This window comes from Trachypithecus francoisi, unplaced genomic scaffold (genome assembly GCF_009764315.1).
Source record: "Trachypithecus francoisi isolate TF-2019V2 unplaced genomic scaffold, Tfra_2.0 Contig01566, whole genome shotgun sequence".
NCBI classification, from domain to species: domain Eukaryota; kingdom Metazoa; phylum Chordata; class Mammalia; order Primates; family Cercopithecidae; genus Trachypithecus; species Trachypithecus francoisi.
In genome coordinates this window covers 1,570,063-1,585,838 of record NW_022681441.1, presented here as the reverse complement: position 1 = coordinate 1,585,838, position 15,776 = coordinate 1,570,063, and positions in this window count along the sequence as shown.

Below are 15,776 nucleotides of genomic sequence, written 5' to 3'. Positions count from 1 at the left end.
TTCATATCCTTCACCCAAGGGGGTGGTTTGTTTTCTGCTTTGACAAGGCTGATAAAAACAAACAACAGGGAAAGGACTCTATTCTTTTATGTTTTTTTTAAAAAGCAATTAAGTGAGTTGACTACAAATCTTTACTCAGAAATGTTTGAAACTGTCATACTTAAAATATGGTAAAAGTGATTAATACCTTATTTTTATATTTTATATGAAAAGTCTGCTTTATTTGAGATGAGAATTGACTTTGGTTGTCTATATTATTCAGAAAACAACATTTCTTATATAGTTTGATGAATTACAACAGAATTCCTCTGATTTTATGATGATTGTTCTCAAATTTTTATAGTATATATTCAAGGTGTACATGTGCTGTTCTAATACACATATACACAGTGAAATGATCACTATGGTTAGGCAAATTAACCTATCCATCACCTTACATAGTTACCTTTTTTTGGTGATGAAAGCACCCAAAATTTACTCTTTTAGCAAATTTTCAGTGTACAATATAATGATCTATAGTCCTCATGCTCTCTGTTAGATCTCTAGACTTAATCATCTCACATAACTACAAATTTGTACCCTTTGATCTGCATCTCTCCATTTCCTCCTCCTTCCCCCCATGTCCTTGGCCCTGGTAACCACTGTTCTACTATCTGTTTCTGAGTATTCAACCTTTCTTTAAATTCCACATATAAGTGAGATCACGTGGTTTTTTTCTTTCTGTGCCTGGCTTATTTCAGCTAGCATAATGTCCTCCAGCTTTATCTATGTTGTTGCAAATGGCAATATATACTTTTTAAAGATGAATTTTTTTTATTGTGCATATATACCACAAATTCGTTTATTTTATTTTGAAATTGAGTTTCACCGTTGTTGGCCAGGCTGGAGTGCAATGGCGCGATCTCGACTCACGGCAACCTCCGCCTCCCGTATACCACAACTTCTTTATCCATTTATGGACAAACACTTAGGCTGATTCCGTATCTTGGCTATTGTAAACAGTGCTGCAATGAAAATGGGTGTGCAGATATCTCTTCCACATACTGATTTTATTTCCTTTGGATATCTACCCAGCAGAGGGACTACTTGGCAGTTTTATTTTTAATTTTTGAGGAACCTCCATATTGTTTTCTCTCATGGCTGTACCAATTTCCATTTTCACCAACAGTGTACAAGTGGTCTCTTTTCTACACACCCTCATTTCCCTCACGGTTTCAAACATCTATTTGCTTCACTTTTAATGTTCATTTAATTATACAACACTTTAGAACTATAATTTTAAAATGTTAATCGTTTGGAAAGTGTTATCTATCTCTCTCATCTTCAAATATCCTCAACCCAGTTGATATCACCTTAATTCTTTCCTATTTGTGTTATATTTCCTTACTAGTTGCAGGTCTGAAGAAGCTTTATCAGTCCCTTCACTTATTCCTCATTTGTATTTGCAGTCTTCAATCCTCTCTCTCTGTGTAATATATTTAAATTATTCTTTCTCTTTATAGACTACCTTCTCATTCAGTTTTTCACCCCCTACAACCTTCGGCAATTAGTTTTACTTGATTATCTTGTCACCATGTTCTTATCTCCTAACCCTCTTCTTTGTAAAGCAATTATATGTTAGATGACCCATGGAAAGCTTAATTTAATTCTCTCTTTTTTTCCTACTATAAGATTAGCTTTAAGAGATGATTTTTTTAAAAGGTATCTCATTTAAAAAATGAGATCACAGCTCTTAAACTCAGTGTTAAAACCATTGGTGGGATGTGACAAGTTGAGTGTTCTATTAGTGGATTTGCTACTTGAGATGATTAACTTGCCATAATTTGTGAATAATTTACTCTTTTCTAGAGAAAAATAGACTTAAATGATTTTCCGCAATAATGTCATTGCTACATTCTGATTCATCCTGGAATTGTGGTTACCACATGGAGAATTGCACAAAATTCTGGGTACACTCAAGAGCTTCTTCCTCGTTCTTTCCCACCTCTATTTCTGCTCCTCATAGAAACAAACATTTGAAAGTCAGTTGTCACCATACAGTGGAAAGAAAAGAAGTCACTATTTTCTCTTTTGTACTTTCCTATATTAAATATCATCTTCAGTTTATTGATAGCATTATTCTCTACTCGGTGAAAGTCTCTATCAATAAGTATGTAAGTATCAGTTTATGCTATAGGCCTAGTTAGGATTCTTTGATTCTCAGTGGCAAAAGCTAACTTAGTCAAAAACCACTCGGTCTTACAGGATTGATGGGAAGCTGGAGACCCAATCTTGGATATAGGCAGATCTCAAGCACCCCTGAAAGCTGGGTGGCAGAAACCATAATGACCCTCTCTTGTAGGAGCAGCCTGACCTTGGAAAAACCTGATGTGAGCTAAGACCTGGGTGACCTGGTTCCTCTACTAGGGATTTGGATTCTGTAGAAAGACTTTTCTATTGACTTACCTTGAATCATGAACTTAGCTAGAGATGGCCAGCTTTCCCCATTTAGTCCTACTAAATTATACCCAATGGAAGGAGGTGATATTATTAGGAAGGAAAAAATTAATGCTGAGTGGTCAAAAAGCAAACACCACTGGACTAAGTATTTCCAAGCAGAAACCTCATTCCAATTTGGGGAAACCTACTTTGTAATCTTACATTTGGACATTCAGAATTATTCTGTATGGTGGCATTGTGATTCAGCAAAGTCTTGAAATCTAAACAACAATAATGATGGGAGCGGCTGAAGAGTTTCAGTAGAAAGGAGAGGCACAAGTGTCTGGTTGCCATTCTCACAGAGATCTCTGTGGGCCTTGGGTAGGCATACGTGGGGAGGACTGTGCTGTTTTTTTTAAAGTGTCTTGAATTCTATGGAGCTGCACTTAGCAAGGTAATGTTATGTTCAAAGTCTCTATATTCTTTGATCTTCAGGTTGGTGCAGGCTTAGGTGATGGCACAGGGAATGTAGTTTATTGCAGAAGGAAATCTGCTTGCTTTCGATGGCATTGATTACTCAGAAGGTGTGGAGTTAGAAAACAGCTTCCCATGATGAAAAAGTGCTAGTGAATTCTAAGAGCTGGATCTGGGATGACAACATTACATTAAAAAATTCTGCCCCTTGTTTTAAACCATAAAGAAGATCCAGACAGTTCAAAAATATACTGATAAAATTTTGATTCTAAGCTACATTTTTCTCATATTTAATATAAAGTAAATAATTTACTCAATAAATATTTATTAAGACATTGCCATGCTCATTTTACTTCCTTTTCTTTGTTCACCTGGATTTTATCAAAGTGCAGGTGAAAAAAATCAAATAGAAAAAATATTTAGAGATAATAACATCCTTTGTTATTATATTCTTTGTTATTACCTCTAGTAGAGGAAATGGTATATTCCTTTCTAATGCTAGACCTGCTGCTTAGAGACAACAACTTTTACCTTCGTTAGTTGGTTCTAATTCCTCTGGTTGTTACTTTCACAATTTTAACAAATATGCTTATGTTGCTGTTTCTTGTTGAGCAATTTAGATTTCTTGATCTGATAAATGAGTATTTGCCTCATTATACCATTATACCACCACCCCTTTCTGCGTTCTCCTAAAGAGTTAAACAGGAGTTTTCAGATTCTTTATTGATTGCTTTATAACTTCGAGTAATTTAATAACACTGTTACTGCTTCCATCAAATTATCTTAGATTCTCCTGAAGCCCACTGTGTAGGCTGATGACATTACTGGCTCTACTATTTCCTTCAGCTCTTCCCATCTTTCCTACATGTAGACTTCTGTCATCTGAAATTTTATTTTCATATTATCAAGGTTGAAAATATCCACACTGAAGTGTTCTAATCACTGCCTATAGTTTATTTCTAATAGAATTAATTTAAAAAGTTTGTATTATTTAACTATTTCAGACTGTGGAATTTAATTACTTCTAGAAAAGGTACTTTAATTACACTTGTTTTCTAGAGTATCTAATTTCCCATTTTATTTCTTATACTATTTAGCTTATCATAGCCTATATTTTCAATTCTGTATTTCAGACAGGTATTCTACTGACTTACCTTCCCCCCGACTTTGTTCCTCTCATGGGTTTCCCTCACCCTTTCCGTGGTCAATATTTGCTTTCCCAGTGCCAATATTTCTTGGATTCTAAATCCTCTTTAGTCTTGGTCATTCCATTGTTGCACTTTGCCCCTCCTTAAGTAACTTCTTAGGAAAAAGTGTTTGTAATTCAAAATATTTGAGTCTGTGCATGTTTGAAAATGTCCTTATTCTTTCCTCCCACCTGAGAAGGAACAGATGCTGTCAGCTGAAGGCAGGCGTGGTACTACTACTGATGCTTCCTATTTAACATGAACAATTTCATGGAACATCAACATCAGACAAGACAACTTTGTGGCCGGGTGTGGTGGCTCATGCCTGTAATCCCAAAACTTTGGGAGACTGAGGTGGGTGGGTCACCTGAGGTCAGGAGTTCAAGACCAGCTGGCTGACATGGTGAAACCCCATCTCTACTAAAAATAAAAAACTAGCCAGGCATGGTGGTGCATGCCTGTAATCCCAGTTATTTCGGAGGCTGAAGCAGGAGAGTCTCTTGAACCTGGAGGGCGGAGGTTGCAGTGAGCCAAGATTGTGCCGCTGCACTCCAGGCTGGTGACAGAGTGAGACAAATAAAAGCAGGGCAACCATAATTGTGTCTGAGCACAGAAAATAGCAAATCACAAAGACATCCAACATCTTCTTTCTTAGGTAGCATGAATGACTGCCACTTCCATACCAATTAAGCTTTAGACCTGCCTCTTCCATTTCTTCTGAATCTTAGATAAACATTCTTCTTACTCCTAGATTTCTCCTGACTCCTAGATGAAAATTATTAATATACCTAATCATAGGATTATTCCTACCTCCTGACAGCAGCCAAACCCATACTTCCTTGAACTTCATTCAAAATAATTCAGCACAAGCCTAAACTGTATAACACGAATTCTCCTAACATCCTCTTGCAGAGTCGCCCATAGCTCCACATGGACTGAGGTCTTCCTTGCTGCAGAATATATCAATTAACCCAATCCTGTTCAACTTCAGGTATGTCCCAGGTGATTGATTGGTGGACATTTATATATCTTATTGATAATTTAGCAGATATAGAATCCTAGGTTAAAAACTTCATTGTCTCAAAACTTTGAAAGTATTGTTCTGCTGTCTGCTAGCCTGAATCTTTCTCATATGAAATCGTATGCCAGTCTGGTTTTTGATCAATGATGTATGTTCAATGTGCTTGAAAGTTTGAGGGAAGAAGCATAGCATTAGGTAATATTTACTGAGTACATGACAGGCATTAAACAATGCATTCTTCACACTTTACTGTATTTAATCCTCACAAAAGCCAAATGAGAGAGCTACTACCTGAGATTTATATAAATGAAGTAAGTGGCTCAAGGTCACACAGCTAGTTGGTGGCAGAGCTGGACTTCAGCCAAGACCTGTTCTACTCTTAATCCCTGGCGTCACACAATTATGCTAATGACACTTCAGGATTGTCTCATGAGCATTCTGGCATATAGACTTACTTAGTGGAAAAGCTAAAACTACTGATTAAAATCAGGATTTGAGATTACATATGGGTTTCATTGGCAGGCAATTCCCAATTTACAAATGGGCTGTTTTAAAATTTCCTCGTGTTTAGCCAAATGTAATCCAACCTTAGCAAAAAGAAGCCAGCAGTAAATCTAGAGAGAGTAGAATATGATGAGCTTCTCTCCACAAAAGAAGGTTGGAATAATTTGAAACACTGACATTCCTGACTAGAATGCTGGACCACAAGAGAAATTTGCATTATAAAAACCTAGAAATTTCATTTTGAATGAGCTAAGAACCTTTGTATGGTTTTTTTATTTTAATTTTTGTACTTGAAATGCAAATATTTGGTTATAACAAGTGAGAATGCAAAATTATTAAATAAATCAAAGTTGATCGTTTACAATTAAAATACAAGAGGACCATGTAAATCAATGTGGAGTTGGAAATGGATACTTGCCAAAACTTGAGCTTTGATGGTGAAATCTCTGCATTTGAACCTCTCATCAGGGTTTCAGTCATCTATTGGATCAAGCAAAGTCTGAAAAACTAAACTCTCATCAAAGTCCCAGAAACCTTAATTTATTTCTCTTTTCACTCCAAGTCCTTGGGTGGACTCTAGTTTTCTGTGCATCAATGAAGAAAACAAACAGCCACTAAAAAAAGACACAAGCAACTTGAGTCAGCTTTGATGAAACCACGTTTATGCCATTTTTCGCCATAAGAAGGCCACAGCATACAGAGTTTGAAAGTGCAATGACTTTTTAGCAGAAGTGACCAGTGCTATATTGGACTTTAGGGTAGCCACAGAAAAAGACATAGGGTTTGGAATATAAGTTCTGGTATAAAAAACATAAACTACTACTTTTCTTAGAGCAACTCATCTCTTAGAGGGTGATTGCTTCAAAAATTGTAGGTCAACTATATCTTCTCATTACCTCCTATCTCTAAAAGGCCCCTTTCAATAGTTGGTTATGATAGCTCTTGGTTTCCGGAGTGAGATACCGTTGCAGAAAATTGTGTGTTTATATGTGGCAAGTGCGTGTGTGTGTGTGTGTGTTGATGTGGATGCAGAGAAAGAGAGAAAGAGGCTGATTAATTTCCAGAGTGCCTGTTCCTTTTTCACAGTTGGCTGGTAACTGTAGTGTGTGTTCCATGAGTGGAGGTGATGGTGTGGTTAAGATTGGGGTGTCTTTGTGAGTAAGCATTGATTTGCTAAGTTCCCTAGTGGTTGAGGAAGCTCAGGTTCAGTGCTAATGCAACTGGCAACTTCTGCTAATCCTCAACTGAGTGCACATACTCATTAAGAGAACAAAGGTACAAATTCCTGCTACCATCACAGGCAGATCAGTCAACCCTGTTTTATATAACACACATTTTCCTAGGGATACAAAGTTCCTGAAGAAGTCAAGAAAAAGGAGAGAGCAAGCAGCCTGTGAATCCCACACCATTCTGTTCTGTAGGAGGAAAATTCACAAGGATTATTCTTCCCCCAGGAAGAAAAAAAAAAGCATAATTATCATTTTCACTGGTTTCTTTGGGTCTCTGCATTACCAGGTTTGATTTTGCTCTTCTATTGGCATCTTGGGATTTAGAAGAAAGAAAACATGGTTTCCTTGAGAGTCAAATCTCTGGATATTTCTAATGCATTACAGCTCAATTTTACTAGCAGTTTCTAAAGCAATATGATCAGAACCGAGTATATTTAGATCAGCTGGGCCAGTCATCCCCTCCAGCAATGTGGTGGTGGGAGCTGGGGAGAGGCAGGAGTGAAAGGAAGGAACTGGAATGCATTGCAGGGAGAGGAAAATCCTGTTTAGTTTCTCCTGGTGAAAATGCTAAAATGCCAGAAGGGCAACGAACACATCACACATAGAACCACATATCTTGCTATTGACTAAAGTTCAGACTTCTACTTTTATTTGCCATTATCAACATGATTGACCAAAATCAAGACCAAAAAAGCCAACAAACAAAATAGATAGAATGGCCAATGCTCCCTTCTCTCAAACAACACCTAAATCTTTTTGCAAAATTAAGTGATAATTATTATTGCACCAAATAGAATTGTAGGCTAAAATATCTCCCCGTGGACATTTGTGACTGTTGTTGATATAGTCAAGGTGAAAAAGCAGTTACTGCATGATGTCCCATGCAGCAATATCACTGCTAGTAAAAGATGGTGCTTTTGGTCAACTCTTTTGTGAACTACTATTACTCATTTGTTTAAAGGTTCCTGGGAAAATTTCTTAGACTCACCTTGCTTCAGTGGCCTTCAATTTCTGTGAAAAGATGCTACCAATAATCATACCATCATTGTCTTTATATAATTGTCCTTTTTAATGTAAATGATTTGTTCAGTAAACTCCACTAGTAGTATAGTAGCAAGGTGTCTGATAATAGGTGTAGGAAAATCAGCTCTTAATAAGTCATTTCTGTGTTCAAATGCCAGCTTAATCACCAATAACTGAGCATGATTTTCACTTATATATTGATAAAATGGAGATACTAATAATATATACCTGGTGGTGTTATTGTAAGAATTTGCTAAGGTTATATAACATGGTTAAACTGTATCTGACATAGATTAAGTGCCAAATAAATGAACTGAGATTCTCCCCTTAATCTAGGTGAGTGAGCTTGAAATACAATAGATAGAATAGTTGTGTATTAGTCCATTTTCATGCTGCTGAGACTGGTAAGAAAAAGAGGTTTAATTGGACTTATAGTACCAAATGTATGGGGAGGCCCCAGAATCATGGCGGGTGGTGAAAGGCACTTCTTACATGGTGGCAGCAAGAGAAAATGAGGAAGAAGCAAAAGTAGGAGCCACTGATAAACCCATCAGATCTCGTGAGACTTATTCACTATCATGTGAATAGCATGGGAAAGACTCGCCCCCATGATTCAATTACTTCCTGCTGGGTCCCTCCCACAACATGTGGGAATTCTGGAAGAGACAATTCAAATTGAGATTTGGGTGGGGACACAGCCAAATTATATCAAGTTGAGATCCCAATTTGGGCTTAAGTAGATTCAGATTTTTATTAATTCTCAGTCAGCCATGTTACAACCTGCAGTGGAACATTAATAAATGTAGCAGATATCAGTGGATAATTAACTATGGAGGCTCCTGAAAGTGAACCATATTCTCCTAACACCTATATTCACATCTTTCCTAAACCTTAAGTTTAAAACAGAGTGCCTTAACCTTCCTGCTACAAACTGAAGTTCTTCTTTCAGAGAATATGGTATTATTAGGAAAAATCAAATTATCTCAAGCTCTTGTCATATTTAAAATATGTTTGACTTTTTGTTGATTGCTAGAAGAACAACAATAGCAACAACACCCACATTTGTACAAGGGGATTGAAAATGCTTTTGTGAACTATCTCTCAGATTTGAAAACCTCTGATAATGCTTCTACAAGGCACCACTGAGATACCTCAATGGCTATGAACAAAATTCTTCCCATTTTATTTTCTTCCCAGTATCTTGACTATTTAACAGAAAGGGTTCAGGTTTTCTAACTCCTATGACCTCAGATAGCCTGAGGTGATTTCATGACTAGGTAGGGAGCTTTTTGAAGGGCAGCCACACGATAGGAACCTATTAAATATTTGTAGAATTTATAAAGCTTCTTGAACCTTCAAATGCCTCCATACCAGAAAATGTCCATATTTCCAGTGATTTATGACATATTATCCTATTGAAATTGCCCTTCTTGCCATCTAATCATTTGCTGTAAAATATTATTCCCTTCTGCAAGCAAATCCCTGGCAGTATGCTTCCATAAAACTTAGAGGATTCAGACATAAAGGATATGTAAAACCACTGGTAACATAATTCTCTACAAATCACTGGAAGTCTGGGGTCTTGCCTCAGTGGTTAGAATTCACTGGAACTGGACAAGATGAAAGTATATTTGCAAGTAACACAAAACCTCTAAACATCATTGCAGAGTGTCTTTTCTCTTTTATAGATGCTGCTACAATCTAAGCATAACAATATGAGTGCCTCCTTGCTACTGAGTGAAACCTGTAAGAGAAAATTGGATTTCATTGAAATATGAGGTGTTCCAAACTCTCATTGCCTCTGTATCACTTTAAGAACAGCTACTCACTGCTCAGAGATACATTAATATCCTTCCGCTGTCAGTTCTTTGGGTTACAACTAAGCCAATAATGAAAATCACTGGAAGTTGTGAGTAACAGACGATCTTTGTCATAAATGCCAAAAAATTATTATGAGAAAAAGTTACATTTCATCAGCATTTTTCAAATGTTGTTTCTTTTTATATTTTTCTCCTCGAAGTAAAATAATTTCACCTCCATGGTAAGTTCTGTACTTTCTTGGCACAGGCTAAAACATGGAGTTGAGCCAAAAAGTTTGCAAAAATCCAGAAACTTCGTACCTAGGAAGGTAGCATTCAAGTGATCTAACATTAGCAATGTTATAGAATAATAAATTATGACTTTGTGACTTTTGGAGTTTACACTGCTTTGTCACATTTCAAGTAGTGACAGCTTTTGAAATATGCCCAGAATCTTGATGTTTACTTTCCATGAATAAATTTTTGCCACATATAAAGACTGTTCCTCTTTTTCAAAATCCTCAGTTGTCCCTGACATTAGTGTAGCCTTTTCTTGTTTCCTTTCGTTGTTACCTTCTCATCTCCTGCATTTTATTTGCACTAAATGAATTCAAGAGAAGAAAGTGATAGAACATGAATACAGCTTTATATAGTCTTTGACAATGTTAAGATTATTTATTTAAATATGTGAAGTCAGCAGTCTTCCCATTGTAATACTGACCCTTTTGCTCGTGTGTTTCTACGTTAAGACAGTCCAACAAATAGTAATTTACATTTACCAAGCCTCATGTCACTCCTCCTGAAAAGTACTGAAGAAGCAAGTTATTTATAACACCGGTCTAGGAAACTGTGTGATTGTGTGTAAATGAGAATGTGTGTGTGTGTATGTGTGCAAGCACTAAGTCACATGGCAACTTGCTTGAAGGAGTACTTGTTCCCTTAACACAAAGTAAGCATAACCAAGTTCTTTTGATATAGCAAAAAATGACATTCTCCTTTACTTTCTGAAGGAAATAGTGAACAACTCAAAAAGAGTTTACGTACTTTGCATTTGATTTCAAAAACAAACAATGACAATACAACCTTTAATCACTCCAAATTGTGTTGGACTTATTAATTGTATATAAGCAGAGATTTCTAAAATATACATACAAAGCAGAAATGTTTTATTAGCTGTCTTCATATTGTTCGTCACAGTTCAGACCTGTCGAAAGAGCATGTATTATGCAGAGTAAGCTGCTTACTATTTGTTTCTTTTTTCTTTTTACTATCAGATGAATCAACTTTGCATCTTTTAGCTGGAGAGCTGAAGGTCATCTTACGTTCCAGTAAGAGTTGTTGATTGTTTCTTCATAAGATTTTTTCACATATGTTCTCTTCTTATTTCTATTGCATCATTATTGTCTAATTTTTCAATGCTTCATTCCACAACTGTTTCATAACCTCCTATCTGATCTCTGTGACTCCAGTCCTTTCTCCAGTCTGTCCTTTGAAGTTATGGCCATATGCATTTTCCTGAAAGACTGAATCCATTATAGCATGCCTTTCAAACAAAAGAAAAGAACAACAAGCAAATCTCTTCAATGACTCTTCATGGGTGCAGGATAAAGTTCAGACTTTTCCAAAGTTCTGTGCTGTTACTATTTGTTTGTAAGTAGGGCTGGTGTAAATATTTATCAGTAAGTAGTAGGAGCAATTTGATGTGAACTATGACTAATAAGGCCAATTAGAATTTGTAAGTAAGATACGTTTATGTAACCAGAACTGCATATAACTCGATATAAGATAGACACAAATATAAATACTAGACCTTCCAGTTACTAGCTGTGTGACATAACTTCTTTGGATTGCAGTTTCCTCATCTGTAGAATGGGAATAATAATACTTAGTCACCAGGATGTTGCACATATATGTGGTTGTAGGACTGAGGTTCCTGTCTTCTTGCTGGTCATTGGTCAGAGGTTGCCCTAAGCTCCTAAGATTTGTCCTCAGATGCCACACAGTGGCCTTCTCAAAATGTGGCTGCTTATGTCTTCGAAGCCCATAGGAAGCGCTCTCTAGCCTGCTTTGCATGAGTCTTGGTGTAATGTAACAATCACACAGTGACTTTCCCATCACATTTACAGATTCTGCCCACACTCAAGGTGGGGGATTATTAGGGGGTGTATACCAAGAGTGGGATTATTAAGGGAGGAGAATCATAGAATTCTGTATATCAAAAGAGTCTATGAAAAGAAATATTCAAATACCACTAAAAGTATAGATCAATAAAACAGCATGAGGTATTGTTTTCAAAGCTTTCTAAAAACCAAAAAGCATTTCTTTGTGTGTAAACACTGTAAATCCTTGGAGGCTGTAAGATATTGTAGGAGTAAGATTTGAGAGTTGTTGGGGGTGAACAGTGGATGAAAAACAATTGAAAATATTATCATAATTACAATTCCTTTTTTGTCTGAAAAGTTTACTTTTTCTATTGTACGTATGGTTCACAGTCTACCCCTGGACTTTATGAAGTTTCTGTACAGTTTAATTTTAATTTAAAAACCTTTGGACAAGCGTGGAGAAAATGTATGAAATGAGGTTGGTCTCTCCTGCAGGCTCCTTCATACAGAGGTGGCCTCAGAGCCAGATGTGCACCCTTTGCTTATCTCTGCCAGTGTGTGTTCTGGGTTGAGGTCATATTCTACTCTTTCTAAGTCAACAGCAAAGTCAGTCTCATATGAATACGGAATAAGAAGAGAAATTCGGCAGGGCGCGGTGGCTCAAGTCTGTAATCCTAGCACTTTGGGAGGCCAAGACGGGCGGATCACGAGGTCAGGAGATCGAGACCATCCTGGCTAACACTGTGAAACCCCATCTCTACTAAAAAATACAAAAAACTAGCCGGGCGGGGTGGCGGGCGCCTGTAGTCCCAGCTACTCGGAAGGCTGAGGCAGGAGAATGGCGTGAACCTGGGAGACGGAGCTTGCAGTGAGCTGAGATCCGGCCACTGCACTCCAGCCCGGGTGACAGAGTGAGACTCCGTCTCAAAAAAAAAAAAAAGAAAAAAAGAAGAGAAATTCTTCCTCTGTTCCCCAGCAGTAGGTGTGGTTACAGGTGTCCAGGTAAAAGGGCATATGGCTGTTTTCTGGAGACTCATCTTGTGTGGTAACTCCACTTGGTGCCACCCTACTGAGTAGTGGGAAACCACTTTTAAGCAGTTCTGGCAGTGTCACTTCTCTGAGACCTATTCAGAAAATGTAGATGAAGCACCTCTGCTCTCCTTGAGATGAATAGAATGCCCTTGTTTTATTTTCTCTCCTCAGTAATGACAAATGCCTAAACTCCATAGTCTCTCACTTCATTAACATCCTATTTTTTTTTGCCCTCCAATTAGTTTACTTAGTGCCACCCCCAGCTCAGGTGTCAAGGAATTTTCCTACCCTCAAGTGCTGGCTCCAAACCCCAGTTTTCCTGACTTGTCACTTTCATATGTACCTGTCCAAGCAAAGATGCGTTTCTAGTACTTCTCAGCCCCCAGGGGTCAGACTCCACTTTCCAAGTGGTCTAATTGTTTTACCTCTCAAGAGGCCCAGCCCTTTAAGTTATAACAGATGTTATGTAATAGACATAGGAGCTCATGTCTGCCAGGAAGGAAACTCTTTCATTAAATGAGGTCATATGCCCAATTCTTTGGTGGCAGGTACTTATTACTGGACTAACAAGACCCTACTTAAATATGATTTATTGTCTGAAAATGTTAAAATCATTTCCTCCTTAGTAATGTAAAAAGTTCAAAATTTACATTTATTTTCAAAAATTCAGGTGTATTATTATGTTGCTGGTTGGCACTATGTTTATTAGGAATGTTTTATCTTGAAAAGATTAGATTTACAATGTAAACATAAAGCATCTTAACAGTCTTGTATGCCTATGTATATATTTGACTTTTTTAATATATCTAAATTGCCCACTTTTTCTTACATGTATAGCTATTGTCCTGTCAGTGTCACTGTTATCTATTGATGCATAACGAGCCTTACCAAAACTTAAACAACTTAGGTGGCTTCAAACAAGAACAGGATTTACTTATCTCACAAGTCTGTAATTTGGACAGGGCTTGGTGGAGACAGTCTATTTCTGTTCCACTGGGCATTAGCTGGGGTAGTTGGAAGGCTAGATTTGGGAATCGCCTGAGTTTCACTCACTTGCATTTCAGGTGCCTTGTTTGAGTGGAAGCAAACAGCTGGGGACTGAGGCTTCTAGGGTATCTCTGTCTATCTTTGTGTGGTCTTTTCATATGATTTTTCCAGCATGATTGCTTCAGGGTAGCAGGTAGCTGTGTGTTTTACTTGTCAGTTCAGACTACCAGGTGTACAGAGAAAGAGAGACAAAGAAAGAGAGCAAGAGAAAGCAAGAGTGTGCCAGAGGGACACTTTATAGCATTTTACTACCCAGCCTTGGCAACCGCACCATACAGCATCACTTCTGCCACATTCTGCAGGTTAAGCCAGTCATAAATGCTGGCCAGGTTCAAGGGTGGGGGATATGGGCTTCACACCCTGATTGGAAAATGGCAAGGACTGAAGAGCAAGTGGAGCTCTAAACATTCTTGGTGCCTTTTTTCAGAAATACAATCTGCCACAGTCTCATTGTTGGATTTATTCAGATTTGGGAACAGAGCTCTCGAAGAGGTGGATTAGAGGTGAGGATGAGAATTTAAGTTCCAAGCTGAGAAATGGTGTTGGTATTGTGAATTAGTGGAAAGTGTGGTGAGTTTGGAGTCCACAGATCTGGGTTTAAAACACAATTCCATGACACCCTGAATGCAAAGCCATAAGAGTGTTACTAAGTCTTGATGAACCTCAGACTCCCTATCTGTGAAATAACACTACTTGCTCCTCAGTATTGTTGCAAAGATAAAATTAATGTATAAGTAATAGTGCCTATTATACAATAAAGTTCTATAAAATATTTGTGTAACCCAAATATTAGACACTTGGCATCTTTAGTCTTCCAGGATTTGAGGGTCATACTGCTCTCAAAGTATTTCAAAAACTGTCTTGAGCTATGTGCAGAAAAGAGTTAGCAAAGCAGGCATGAGTCTGTTATCCTTAGAAAGTCTGCTTTCAAGGTTGGCTCTTGACTGGCATCTGGTAACTTGGATTCCAGGAAGCTTCCCAACATTTCATGTTAAGAATGACTCACTGTGTCTAAACTGTGCAAACAATGTAGTTTATGTTGAACACCTACTTTCCTTCTGAAAATCTGGAATTTCAATATGTTCTAGGCACAGGGTGCCTACATGGCCAACCCCCAATAAAAACTTTGAACACTGAGTCTCTAATGAGCTTCTCTGGTGCACACATGTTGTCATGACTTGTTACTGGAGGAATTAAATACATTCTGTGTGATTCCACTGGGAGAGGTCTCTTGGGAGCTTTGTTTCCTTTGGACTTTGCCTCCTGTTCCTTTTCCTTTGTTGATTTTACTTTATATCTTTTAACTGTAATAAATTATAGCTCTGAGTAGAACTATATGCTAAGTCCTGTGAACCCTTGCAGCAAAGCACTGAACCTAGGGATGATGTTAGGGAGCCCTGACACAAGCACCTAGCCCATAATTAGCAAGAATTCAATTCTCAGGGGACTCTTTTTTTCTCCTGGTAACCTCTTGTTCCAGTTTCTTACTTGTTGACATGTTTTTCTTTCTTCCTGCTTCTTTGCTTGGACTGCCCTTTTCAAAAAATTGAGAGGAAAACCAGCAGTAAAATGGACCTCTGTCCTCTTTATTTCAAAATAGCACCAGAAGGCAATGGGTGGAATAGGGTTTTTCTAAAGGTTGGAGGCAATGAATGAGGATTACTATACAGCCCCAGCATACAGTTTAATATGTACTATTGACATCCCACATTTAAGAACCCCTCAGCCAACAGCAGCACCAGAAAATTTTCTCTGACCATTGTGTTCTTTATAGATATTATTTTGTATCTTCCCGTCTACTCTTTGTAGTCTCTGCACAGGTCCTTCCTTACCCTTCAGCAATGCCCCCAGGACTTCCAGTTTCCTACTTAGGTATGCAGAGCTTTTGAGCTTGCTTCCTCTGCAAGTCCTGGACCCTGCAGATCCTGCCTGGGGCACAT